General features: G+C 40.4%; 1 protein-coding gene across 1 annotated transcript in view; it reads right to left on the reverse strand.

The window, feature by feature from the left end:
• Nucleotides 1-13,031, reverse strand: part of WNT7B (Wnt family member 7B) — an 89,038-nt gene that overhangs the window by 12,959 nt on the left and 63,048 nt on the right. The window lies entirely within an intron of this gene.

Consider the following 13,031-nt stretch of genomic DNA (forward strand, 5'->3'; position numbering starts at 1 on the left):
CCTTTTCCACTCCTACTCTGACTCAAACCTCTGCTCTACCTTGGCTATTGAGCATACAGGAGGTATGGAAGTGCTGTGGCAGCATTTTTTCCTCTCCAAAACAAGTGAGATACTGTCATGGAAGCCCAGTCTTGTTTAGAAAAAAGTCTTTTTAGCAAAACGTTCTTTTTTTTTTTTGTGATGCCACTAGTTGCCAAGGTTCCTCATTCCCAATTCCACGTTACAGCTGTTGATATTGAGTATATGAAGAGAGGTAAACAAACCCCCTTTCTTTACTAGACACTGGTTGGCTGAGATGCCTGTGGGATGCACATAAGCAAGGAGATACAGAGGCAGAACGATCGAAAGGGATGCTACAGCCCATTCCTGCTCTCACGTGAGACCGCACTCTGTCACTGACTTAATGTAGGGCTGGATCATGGCCCTTGGTGTTTTGCTGTTCATGTTTATAGTGTTTCCCTGCAAGTTCCCTTTTCAGTGCTATCATCATTTTCCTCTGTGTGTTTATCTGGTGATAAACAGACAATCTTGTCATACCGCAGCCAAAGAATAACTGTAAAGAATTTGCAGAAAGTTGCTGAAATGCTTTAATGACCACACACAGAGTTTTAACATCGTTAATGGATTTGGGAAGGAAAAAAACCGAATTTTCCAGAGGAGAAAAAAAACCAAAAAGCTTAGAAGCTATTTTTAATTTTTTATTTAGGATTCACAGATATCATAACTATTCTGGAATGACCAGTGCACGGTGTGGGGTTTTTTATGTTTTATGTTTCTTATTTTCATAGATAGCTTCCTGAAAGGTTACACCGCTGCCGGATACGAGAAAGATCCTACAAGAAACAATCATAAACTGGTTTTTGGCACCATTTACTTCTTTCTCCAAAGCAATAAAAAAAGAAACTTAAGGTAAGAGAAAAATAAAAGGGTGCTGTGTTCTTCAAGTACCAAGAAGGTTAAACTGACTTGTGTATTATTTGAGTACATCGCGCAATAGAAGGACTGACTTTGCTTTCAGACACAGAAGTGTTTTGTTGGGGTGTACGATGTGTGTAGTCTGGTTCAGTGGTTCCCAAACCGTGGTCTGCAGAACACTGGTGGTCCAGGAGGCCACGGTAAAGGGTTCGCAGCTAATCCGCAGAGCCATATTAAACACTGTTTTTAATAGTGTTTTCAATTAAAAGTTTGATGATAACGATGCCTGGTGGTCCGCAAGAAATTCTGAGGGTTGATAGCAATCCAAAAAAGTTTGGGAACTTCTGTTCTAGTTCCTAATGTGTTCTCTAAAAACGCATATCGATATTCACTCCTCTCTTCTTCACCTGCCAGCTGAAGCAAAAGCTGAGACCCGTGTTTTAAAAGGTATCCTGTTGACTTGCACGATTTCTTTCTTCATCTCCTTTCAAAACAATCTATTCTTAATCTATAAATTGAAAGATTGGAAATATGAGATATAAGAGAAACTACATATATAGATACATTTTTCTTCTTCTTCAGGATGAGAGTAGATGAGAGTGCCAAATCAGACCCAGGAAATTTTTTGAGTTTAAACACCTTTGAAACACATGTAGAAATGCTTATAAACAAGCAGAAACATATTCCTGTCAGGGAACATAGCAGCTGTGAGCTACAGTTCAGTAGATTTACTCAGAGATTAACCAGAGAGTGGTTGCTTACGTTTTGTGTTTAAGCTCAATGTATTCTACATGTACCCAGAGTAGAAGGTAAGGCATTTTATCATGGCCACTGTGTCTGTGACCTGTCCGTGAGTTTTCACATGGCGCTTCCCTTGATCAGTTCTGTAAAACTAAAGAATATCCTGTCGTTATCTGCCTTTTGCTCCCCCTCGTTCCCATTATACCCCTGATTACCTTCAGGAACAGAGGAAAATATCTTTCCTTCACCCCCTTGAGAGCTACAGCAGTGGTGGAATTATCTCAAGTCATGGGATAATACCAAATGGAAACCATATTGACTCTCTGAAGAGATTACTCTTCTGTTTCAATGCAGCTCTTACATAAGAAGGGCTCAGAAATAAGATCTGGCTTGAAAATCAGATTCCTTTTGCACGTTAAGTTGTCCTGCTAAGAATTAAGGTTTTTTGGTTTTAGGTTTTTTTAATTAGAGGATGTTCCAAAACTTCTCTTGAACTTCAGTGTAAACATTACCTCAGCAGTTCTCTAAAGTCCTAGGATCAGTAGAATCTATCAGAAAATGCTGATGGAGGAGGGAGGGGAACCTCTGTGCTCAAATAATGTGTCTGCTGTACACAAAGCTTTCCATTAGCATGTCATCACTTGGAGTCAGTTCTAAGCACGTTTTTGTTAGGCAGCTAAAAATACTTAAGTAACGATTGCTGTGATACCTGAATGGAGAACAATAATCCCATTTTATGGAATTTTCTGAGATTTCAAAAAAATTCTTGTTCTGCAACAGAACAGAGACAAGTCTTTCCAAAAATGTTCATGAAATGGAGAAAGATTATAAATAGCAGAAGATTTGGGATTTGACCCAACTGTGAAGCTAGATTTTTCTTTTTCCAGTGAATATCCTGGTCACCTAGTTATTTGGCACTATATATACTCACTATTTGTGTCTCAGAAGAAAAATTCTTACTTGACTTTTTAATATTTTCTGTTATGTAGACCAGAATAATTCTGTCGAGATTTTATTTTGGTGGAGAAGACACTTTTTCGTGCAACCCTTGGGTTTCCCTCTTAGAAATGCCTGCTTTGGTGTCAAAGACAACAGTTCTGATTTAATTCCCAACACATAGAATGAATGTTTTCATGATTAATGTGAATGTTACTCTGTCTGATCTAATAACTGCCTGATCTGATAACTGTCTGATCTAATAACTCCAACAGGAGATCACCACCAGTACTAATTGAAGTGAAGCCTTTTGTCTTTGGCAAAGGTGGTGAAGGTCACTTCTTGCGATCTGCCAGGCCATGAGAGAAGTCTTGCCTGTGGTCTGCCGGTCTGAGTTGCTGCCATTTCCTTGAGTTCATTTGCATTCTAACTGAGGGCTGCTCTAATACCCAGTAATGCGGGCAGTTGCTGCTCAGAGAGGCAGATATTGGATCATTGCTTCCTAAAATGAGTGATTTCTGGCAGATAGGGTGAGAGGAGCCTATTTATCCTTTGTTGGAGTGGTGGAGCAGCCTATACTTTACCCCTAATTTAGATGTCATCTCCGACTAAGTTTTAGACTGCTAGCTGAGCACTAAACTTAGTATGGTCTGATGTGGAAATTGTTACAAGTTCCATAATTGTGATAGTTTACTACACACTAACATGCCTATATTCAGCAGCGTAGTTTCAGCATGTAACCACAGTCAGCTGAGAATCATATATGCTAAATACATATTTTGATCATTCAGCTGTGAGTGCAGGGTTGAAGATTTAACTGTCTCGTAGTTATTAACAAGGCATCTATTTTTCTGAGTAACTAGATGAGAATATTGCTATTCCACACATCATTCTGAAAAGTCTTATGTCAGCAGCTAGATGAATAAGACTGCCACCGAATGTCAGCTATTACAACTGTAATTTAACTTGAAATATTAAACTGTAGAATATACACTGTTTAGCCAGTAATTTGCTAAACCTTGGATCAACAATGATAGAAAAAAATACTACACGCTGCTGTTAAACAAAACAAATTCCTCATGTACTTACACAAGACACCAGATTGATTATATGACACAATACAATATAGGTCAGTGGTAAGAAGAAATGAGCCACGGCAGAAGTTTTATTTTTTTGCCAAACCTATCCTTTTCAACAAGTCTTCTTTTGCCAGTGAAAGCTAAGGACACATTGAGTCATTTTTTTATGGGCAAAAGACAATAGATACATCCAGATGAGTAAACTAGAACTCAGACAACAGCACCCTAAGTAGGGTTGGATGAAGACTTTTACAGACAAGTTTAGTTCCTTTGTAATTTTGTGTTTTATTCAACACACTCATTAGCAATTCTCAAGGAAAACAGTACAGGCTCTTCTCTTTGGGTTCAATCCAAGGGCAATGCAAGTCAGTGAGATTTTTCTCACTCTCTGGAGCAGATCCCTTCTCTATTTGCATTTTCAATGTAATTAATTTTGGGCTTCGTGGTTTATAATCTAAAAGCAGGGATTGGTTTAATTTCTCTATCCCTCTAATTTACTATACCCGGTGCTGCATGTCAGAACTACAGACCACTGAAATCACTTTGTACAAGCAGCACAAACACCGCAGGGCTGGCAGCAGCCTCAGGAGTGTCTCTAGTCCACCCCTCAACCCTAATGTAGGCTAAAACCGCAGGTGTCCTTCACAACAGCTTTTTATTTATCCTGTTGTTAAAGACCTTCAGCGGCAGGGACTCCACAGTCTCAGTGCCTCAGGACCCCTATTGGTACACATTTTACTAATATTAACCTGAAACCGTCTTGCTGAACGCAAACCCACTGCTTCTTTCTCTACAGATGCTAAGAACCGATTGCTCCCTTCCTCTAGCAGCAGCCTTTAAATATTAAAAGACTTCCACCCCTTTCTAGATGTGTTCCATCGTCAGTCCTTGCAGAGCCGTTTCAGGAGCTCTGATCACTCCCCCTGCTCCCCCCGGGCTCTCCCAGCGGCTGGCCTGTGCCTCGCGGTGCGGTGCGGTGCTGAGATGCGACAGGGAGCTCCAGCTGAGGCCTTGCCTGCTCTGGGCTAGGGCAGAAGGAGCACTTCATATGTCTCGCATGCTACACTCCTGTTTACTCATGCCAGCATGGTGTTTTCACAGCAGCAGGACGTTTTTGACTCGTACTCAGTTTGCAGTCGTCTTCTGTGCAGCTGCTATCACACCAGATGTTTTCCATCTTGCATTTGTGCAGCTGATTATTCCCACGTATAGATCCCCATGTATTTGTCGTTCTGATTTGCCTCCTCCTCCTTTTTTTTTTTCTTTTTCTTTTTCTTCTTTTCCAGACCATTTCTCCATGATAATTTTAAATTTTAACCCAAAGTTCCTCCAACTTCCTTGCAGTCCCTCCCAGACTGACATCATTTGTAAATTCAATGTGCACAGCTTATTCCCTCGGTCAAGTGTATAATACTGACTGGTACCAGATCCAGCACAGATCACAAAGGAAACCCAGTTAGTACATCCTTCCGTTTTGATAACTACCCTCCAAGTACGATTTCCAGATAGTATGTACCCATTTGGTTAGCTTTTCCTTAGTTTTCTTATGAGAATGTCATATAAAGCAGTGTCAAAAGCTTCATTTAAGTCCAAGATATATGGTATAAACTGCTTCTTCTCTGCCTCTGAGGCCCTGGGTGGTAGAAGAAGGAAATTAGATTGGTTTAACATGATTTGTTCTTGACAGATCCCTGTTCTCAGTTATGAGCTTACAAATGGGTTTTTGTTCCCATATTTTTTCATTTACTGAAGTTAAGCTGATTGGGCCTATAATTCCTTTCTTTTTTGCTTTTAGACAAAGGCAATACATTTGTCTTTTCAATTCTTCTTAATTAGAGTTCTCCACAACTTTTCAGCGCTAATGGCTGCCAGGACTAATGGCTCTAAAATGGCTTCATTAAATGTTCTGAGATGAGGGACAGCTAGCTGGAAAGCATTCAACCTGGACAAATTCTTCCCTCTATCCAATGCTGAGATGGTATTCCTCTGTCGATGATACTAGTTCTATAACCATCTGCTCACCATTGACCTTTTTAGTGAAGGTTGATGCAAGAAGTGCTTGGCCTTCTTGACATCATCCTTGGTTTACAACTCTCCTCAGGGGTCCACTCCACTGAGTAGTGGACCAGCTTTTTTTCTTCATCTTCCACTCACTGACAAAGTACCGACTGAATGATTACTGTGTAGCTTGTTGTCAAAAAAACGGATATGGTCATCTGTGGTCGTGAGGTTCTTCTTGTAGCACCTGTGCTCAGAGGTGCTCCTGAATGATGAACCTGCTGCAGATTGAATATCTGTTATTTTGGCAAGACTTTCTGGTCAAATCTGATGGAGTCTTCCGATGCTCACGTTGGGTAATGTTCTCTTTACAATATTTATTCATTTCCCATTTCCTCTCTAAAATCTTTTTTTTCCTACTACAGTCTAATTAAAATAGTCTTGTTTAATTTTGGTTCATCCAGATAGAGCTAGAGCAGGAGTTGCACATGATTCCAGCAGCTTCTTCCTAGACTGCTCATTATGGCTATTTCCAATTACACACGGTTGGGAGAGAGAACATTGCAGATTTCAAAGCTGAAAACGTGTAGTGCTATGACATAATGGTTTATTTACAGATTCTTCTCTTATTCAGCATTTTTCATCTCTAGACTCCCACTAAGATTTTATGGTTGGAGGTGCCAGAATTTTGGCCATCAGTCTAGAATCACTCTGTCAACTGGATTGTTTTCTGTTGCTTATGTGGGTTTGTCAAATTTTCTTTTAGAATGGGCTGTACATGAGCCAGATTTATTTCACACTTGCCTTTTTGCAGCTCCTTGCTGTCACTATTTATATACTTTTGGAAGCATGTCTATTAAAAAGAGCTATTTACTATGCCTCTGCTTTTCACATTTTTTCAAGCATTTTTCCAATTTCATGGTTATTTTCTGAAGACTTGGTGGTACTTTCCACAGTGGTTTCTGTAATGAGGCTTCCAACAATTTACAGGGTTTTTTTACTTAATTTACCCCCTAAACACATTCAGTTAACTCCTGGCAACCATAAACAATAGTCAGCATTTCTGTTCCAAAGTGAGCGTAATTCTGTTGTGTTTTTGACTGTCTTTTGGCAGCACATCCCTTGGTGGAGTTTTCTGGGACAGGTCCTGTGAGGTTGGTAAGTAAGTTAGCTGTGATCTTTGAAAGGGTGTTTATAAGTGCCCAGAGAAATATGAAATTTTTGGACTGTCCCCTGTAAAACTATGTTTCGTGTCACAAATATTTCTTACTAACTCAGCCCTAATGGACAATTTGTGTCTCATTCTTACAGAAAATGGGGAAATTAAGTTTAGATCCAAAAGAACCACTGCTTGTTTTTGTCAAGGTTTAATCAGAACATGGTGCTAAGAGCTCATTTAAAGAATGCACAAGAGCATGGCTTGAGAAATACACAGTGCACAAAGCATGAGGGGGTAGTTCCCAGATACACTGTACCATTGAGAAAAGCCTGTGCGGTGTCACAGCCGGCTGTGTTTTCACAATGCTACTGCTAATACTGTCAAAGTAGTACGTGGGAAGCAATAGTTGGAGCAGAGAGATTGTCTCCTGCCTGTGTTCTCCTCTGGACCTACTGACGTCCCGTTGTGGGATTTAATGATTCCCTGCTGAATGTTTGGTGCTTTTTCTTTTCAGTGATGACTAGTGGTTTAATATATCGTAATATGTGAAAGCTTAGCTGGAGACATCTTGCAGCGTACTGGGGTTTTAGAAAGTTCTTTGCACCCCTTGTCGGAAAGCATGGACTCCTGAAGGCATCTCAGAGAAACTGGGTCCTAAAGTATGCTAACCTCCTAATATCAAATGGGGCTGTGAAGAACCAGGTGTTGTTATAATAATTCAATCACATCAGTCTATTCATGATAACAGTTCTTATGTGTAGGATTTGCCTATGCGTTATGGTCCCTTTTTTAAGGGCATGTCACAGGGAGAAATAAAAACAATATTTAAGAAAGGGAAGGGAAGCTACAGTATGTGGACACACATTTCTCTTTTTTTAGACTTGGTCTTGATAGTGCTGTTGCACTACAATATGGCCTGTTCAAAGTTTCTGAGAGATCTGTGTGGTGCTCAGCAAGGGAAATATTGTCCGCTCTGATTTAAGAAATAGAAAATATGCTTGCCACATCATTTGAAAAAAAAAAAAGAGAACTGCAAAAAATAAACCTCCACTCTGAACCTGTCAGAGAAATGGAGGACAGTACTACCACGTTTTTAAAGTAAATTTGTTTTCAAGTCAACTTCATGCTCCAATTTAGTAGGATGCAACAGCAGGGTGGGTTGGTACCAAACCATTTTAGTCACTGAGATTTTCCTGTGTGTGAATTTTATAGACTCGAGCCTGTAGTGAGTGAATCAGTTCAGAGTGGATATTCTCCTTGGCTGTCGGTAGAGGATCCTCCCAATCTAAATTATTCTATGATTCTGTGATTATATTTGACTTTGCTATGGTCCAATTTCACAAATACTCTGTCATCCCTACTGCCATGCCCATGAATATTAAAAAGTCATCGCCTTGCAGAATCAGACCTTCTCAGTGGACTCTGTGCTGGGTCAGTATTTTAATTAACTTGTTTCAATCATTTCAGTGGCCTGACATAAATATACTGTGTTGAAGAACATTTCTTTAAAAATAAATCTGCACTGCCATTTGCATGAAGTCATCTTTTCCTGTATTATCTTATGTCACTTCTAACCTAGATAACAAATCCCTGAGGGCAGTGGTCATGTCTGTATTCTTTTGTAAATCACTGTGCACACCTGTGCTTTGCTGTAGAAACATGTTAAATAATAACACCTTTTAAAGGGTTCACTGAATTATGAGTAGTTGCAAGCACTAAGCTCCCATACCTGGGCATGCCAGAGTGTCTGAGGGTGGGTGTCTGTGGGTGCGAATGTCTGTGTACGTTGCAGATGAAATTTCAGCTCTTGCTTCAGAATTTCTTGAGGCATTTAGTTAAATCATGAATGTTACCTCAATATATTGTGCAAAGCCTGTTAGTGGGCCAGTACCACTTTGCCATAATTATTGAATTACAGATATACTCAGTGATACCCAGCTGAAATTGGTGTTAGGCACAAATCTGTTTATGCAAGAGGTAGTCCTTGCCTTAAGAAGCTGCGACTTTCAGCTGGAGAGGGCAACAGAAGAGAAATACTGTTACCTCTCTTTCACACAAGGGGCACAAAGAAGTTAAGGCATTTATGCATATGGCAGAAGGACCCGTAACAGAACAAGCTGGCCTCCTGTTGGATTCTCTTTGTGGGGAGGCCACAGAGGAATTTAGCTGTAGACTTCTCAACCGACAACTGAAACACAAATTCAACCCTGTTTTCAGGGAGGATGTCCATGCAGCTGCGTGGTGGGACAGGAGAGCTCCAAGAAAGAAGCAGCAGCTCCTGGGACTGGGACTTCTCTGTTCTGCTCTTCCACACACTGTTCTACCATAGTACTGAATTAGTCATCTACTGCCAGAGTCATAAAGGGATCTGGACACAGGCGTACTCAGCACCACCATGCCTGCCAGCAGTGCAGGAGAAGTACACGGCACTTAAAGCCCGCTCCTAACATTATGCACTCACACCTCCTCACATGCCATACCTGCATAGCATCAGATCCACATCCTTTCTTTACTTCTAATTTGAAAAAATAACTGATTTAAGTGTCTTGCCAGAGGTTTTGCTGAGGTTGCATTTGCTTCTGTTTCAGAGATGCTAAATGTTTTCACATACCCATTTGGAGTTGATGACATTTCTTGACTACTAGTAAGACATGTGCAACTTTAAGCAGGATCTTAATATCTGGCTTCTTCTATGTGTCAGCATAGACTTTTTGCTCGTACTCATTTCTTATAGTTCCATGCTAGCCAACACAATTGTTTGGTATATATAGGTATTAATCTAGAAACCCCTTTTGGAAACACATACAAAGCAAGAGCGGTAGCAAGCCTAGCCCAAGATATTTTGCAGGTATGAGGTACTGTTTTCAGATTAGATGCCAATGTTTACAGTATACAAAATTAATTACATCTATAGGGCAAGAGTTAGACACCTAGAGCTAAATCTGCAAAGAGATGTTGGCTCTAAAGCCTGTCTTTTAGATGTTCTGCCACCTAGTATTTTCTATGTGGCTGGGATAGGAATCCAGCCTTACCAAGCACTGAGAGAGTTAGACACCAAAAAAGCAAGACTTCCAGAAGCTATCAAGCTGCATGGGGAAGCCCCAAAACTGGGAGGAGAAAATGCAAAGAAAGGGAGAGAGTCTAAACTTATCCCACCAGGCAGTTAAGCCAGATTTCCCTGCACAGTGAGCCTTTCCAGCTATGCTGGCAGCAGTCATCTAAGTGTAATTGCTGAGAGTATATGGTGGTTTTAGAAAAGGAGATCCCACCCTTAAAATACTCCACTATCAGTCCATTACCCTGTTTTATATTCTGACTGGGGAAAAAAGATTTCATTACATTAAAAGCCAGAAGATGACTTTGTTGGTTTCACTGATTAGGATAAAGATGTTCTACTGAACACAATATAACTTCTTCTAGTGTATTTTTCTAGTTTTTTTGAGAGTATCATTTAACTTGATTCTATCAAGTACAGAATTAGGAATGATTTTATATAAAATAAAGTACTAATTCTACCTAGTCATGACATTTGTAAAATAAGGCTTATGAAAAGCAGCAGTATCTTTTCTTAAACTGAATCGCATACAGTAGGCATCTTACTGGTCTAGACAGGATCTAATAAATAAATATTTATTTAAAGTATTTGTCAGATTTCCAATCTAAATCCAGAGAAATATCATAAAATGGCATAACCATCCGTCATGTTGTAGCTTTCACTGCAACAGCAATACAAGAGGAGTATTATGTCAAATAACTATGAAATAATGACATCTAGAAATACCTTGATCTACACACCCTTTTGTGGTAATAGCAATGAATATGGAGGAAGTACTGCCCAACCTCAGAAACGGTGACAGTCAGGCTGGAGGCTCTGAAAAGCATTTCAGATTACTGGTCATGGAGAAACAGCTCCTGTGTGCCTGGGATAGCACTTTCCAGGCACAGAAATTGTTATGCTTTCATAACAGAGCTCTTCAAGGTGACCTCAAGATATTCTTCAAAACTGAATAGACGTAAACAAAAGACTATTGCCTATGCTTGACAAAAAAGGAAAAATAATTTGTATCAAATAATGTACCAGAATGTTGCCTTTTTCTGTAAAATTCTGCACAGGGATGTAGCAGAGAGGTTCTCGTTGCCTTTGCTGGGAATTGCTGTTGGATTGTCTCAGGACAATGGAGGATAATTCTGCATATTGTTCATTAAGGTCATTTGATTGCTCACATAAATTCCTGGCATGGTTTCTGATGCCTGGTAGGACACCTTGGAGGACCAACTCAATATGTCAAATTTCACAAGGAAATCTATAACGTGAGCACTATCGCTGGTGACTCACCACTCATCCTTTAGGTGTGTGGGGTTTAATGTGTTTCTCTGGTGCATTCTTGGCAAGGTAAGGTTTCACAGGTGAAACGTGGTGAGTCTTGATGTGGCTCTTTAGGGTGTTACCGCTCCCTTGATATCTCCCATGGTAGCAGAAGGACCATGCCTCATTGGCTTTAGCTTAGAGTCCAGCCCAAACCAGCCCTTCCTTGTTGGCTGCAGTGAAGAGGCTGGGTGTGCAGATCGTCAGTATGAGCCTGCATTCTGCTCTAATTTTGCTGCAGAGATCACATCTTCCAGGCGTAGGGCAAACAGCTGGGCAGTAACCCCATAAGTCACTGGCGTCCCCTGTCAGAGCTCAGATTTTGTGGAAAGCAAATAAGAAAGTTCTGGTGAAAGGGCTGGGTTGAAAGTTGCATTCGAATTTGCTTAAATATTTTCCAAATGCTCTTACACTGCTTGTGTGGCTGCATTCACATTTCTGATACATTTGACTTGCCTGACAATCTCTGGGAGGAGAGCTAGTTCAAGTAACGATGTCTACGCTTCTTGGTGTTTAAAGGGTCTTTGCCTGGTAGTCAAGTTTGTAACCCCAGTGAACAAGACACGGCACAAATCACACATATGAAAGAGATTTAAAAGAGTAAAGAGCTCAGAGGGTTTTGGATAAATACACAAAGTTTAGATTCTGGTCCAAACCTCTCTGGTTTGCAAAATGAGCCTGGAAGCGTCACAAGAGCAAAGTCTTTTTTTTCAGCTCTGGAGTTCTGGTCCTGACAGGAGTTGGGAAGTGGCAAGATTCACATAAACAAGGAAGGATTATACTAATCTTCTCAGGACTCATGAAAGGTACGGAATCAGTGTTTAACCTGAACCTGTCCAGCTAACCCTACCAGTCAGGTTCTCTTATCTAGTAGACTAGTGGTTGTTACTTATCATTTGCGTTGTGCTAAGCTTGTGTTTTGCCAGGTACTGAGCAAGCTCATCCTAAGATACTGAGCAAGCTCATCCTAAGATGCTGATCCACACCTGCAAGAGTTTGACAAATGGGCGGATGCCAGCCCTGTGAGTTAGCTGCCCTTTCAGCTGAAAAAACTAAATGTTATGAGGATAAGAAGATCAAATTTCTAGCCCACAAAGAGCTTCCATTTTTTTAAAGTATGACACCCTAGAATGGAAGGATGAGTTTTAAACAAAGATCAGAAGCAAAATCTGTAGGTTTTTAAGGTACTCCAGCTTCAGGCCAGGATCCAGGCTTTGTGACCAGGAAAGGAGGGACAAGCCCCTCTCTGCAGTATAAATACAAGAGTATTTGAATAGATAGATTGGTATTAACACCAGTCTTTGAGATGCTGCTTACATAAAGTACTTTTAAAAAACTACTGCAAGTGTCTCTACTGCAAATCCACCATTAAAACGAGGTATGGGTCTCATTAAATAATCTTTTCAGCCTCCCGCTTTGTAGCAGCCCGTTTCCAGATCTGAACTTTGAAGCTGACCCCTGTCTTTGTGATGGGCCAAACCAAAAGCCAGATCTGAACACCACTGAACTCTGGGAAAGTTCAAATCTATCGTTTGTGGTTCAGGTTGAGCTCTAATTAAAACAGACCAGTTAGAAAGGCAAATGTCTTAAAACCAAAACAAAACAAATGTTTCACGTGAAAAGTCTTGGATTAGGCTATATGGTACCAAGTAGTGTTTTTGTCTATCACATGATGTCATGTTCCTCTGGCTAACACAAACTGACAGCATGCACATGCTGCTATATGAGATATTCCATGCAGACACTTTGAATTTAACTTTCAGCAGGACACGGTATTCACGGAAATACTTCATGCTGTGCAAAAACCCATCAGCAATCTTACTGCCACTCAGCTGTG

The sequence above is a fragment of the Calonectris borealis genome, chromosome 1, assembly GCF_964195595.1.
Source record: "Calonectris borealis chromosome 1, bCalBor7.hap1.2, whole genome shotgun sequence".
NCBI lineage: Eukaryota > Metazoa > Chordata > Aves > Procellariiformes > Procellariidae > Calonectris > Calonectris borealis.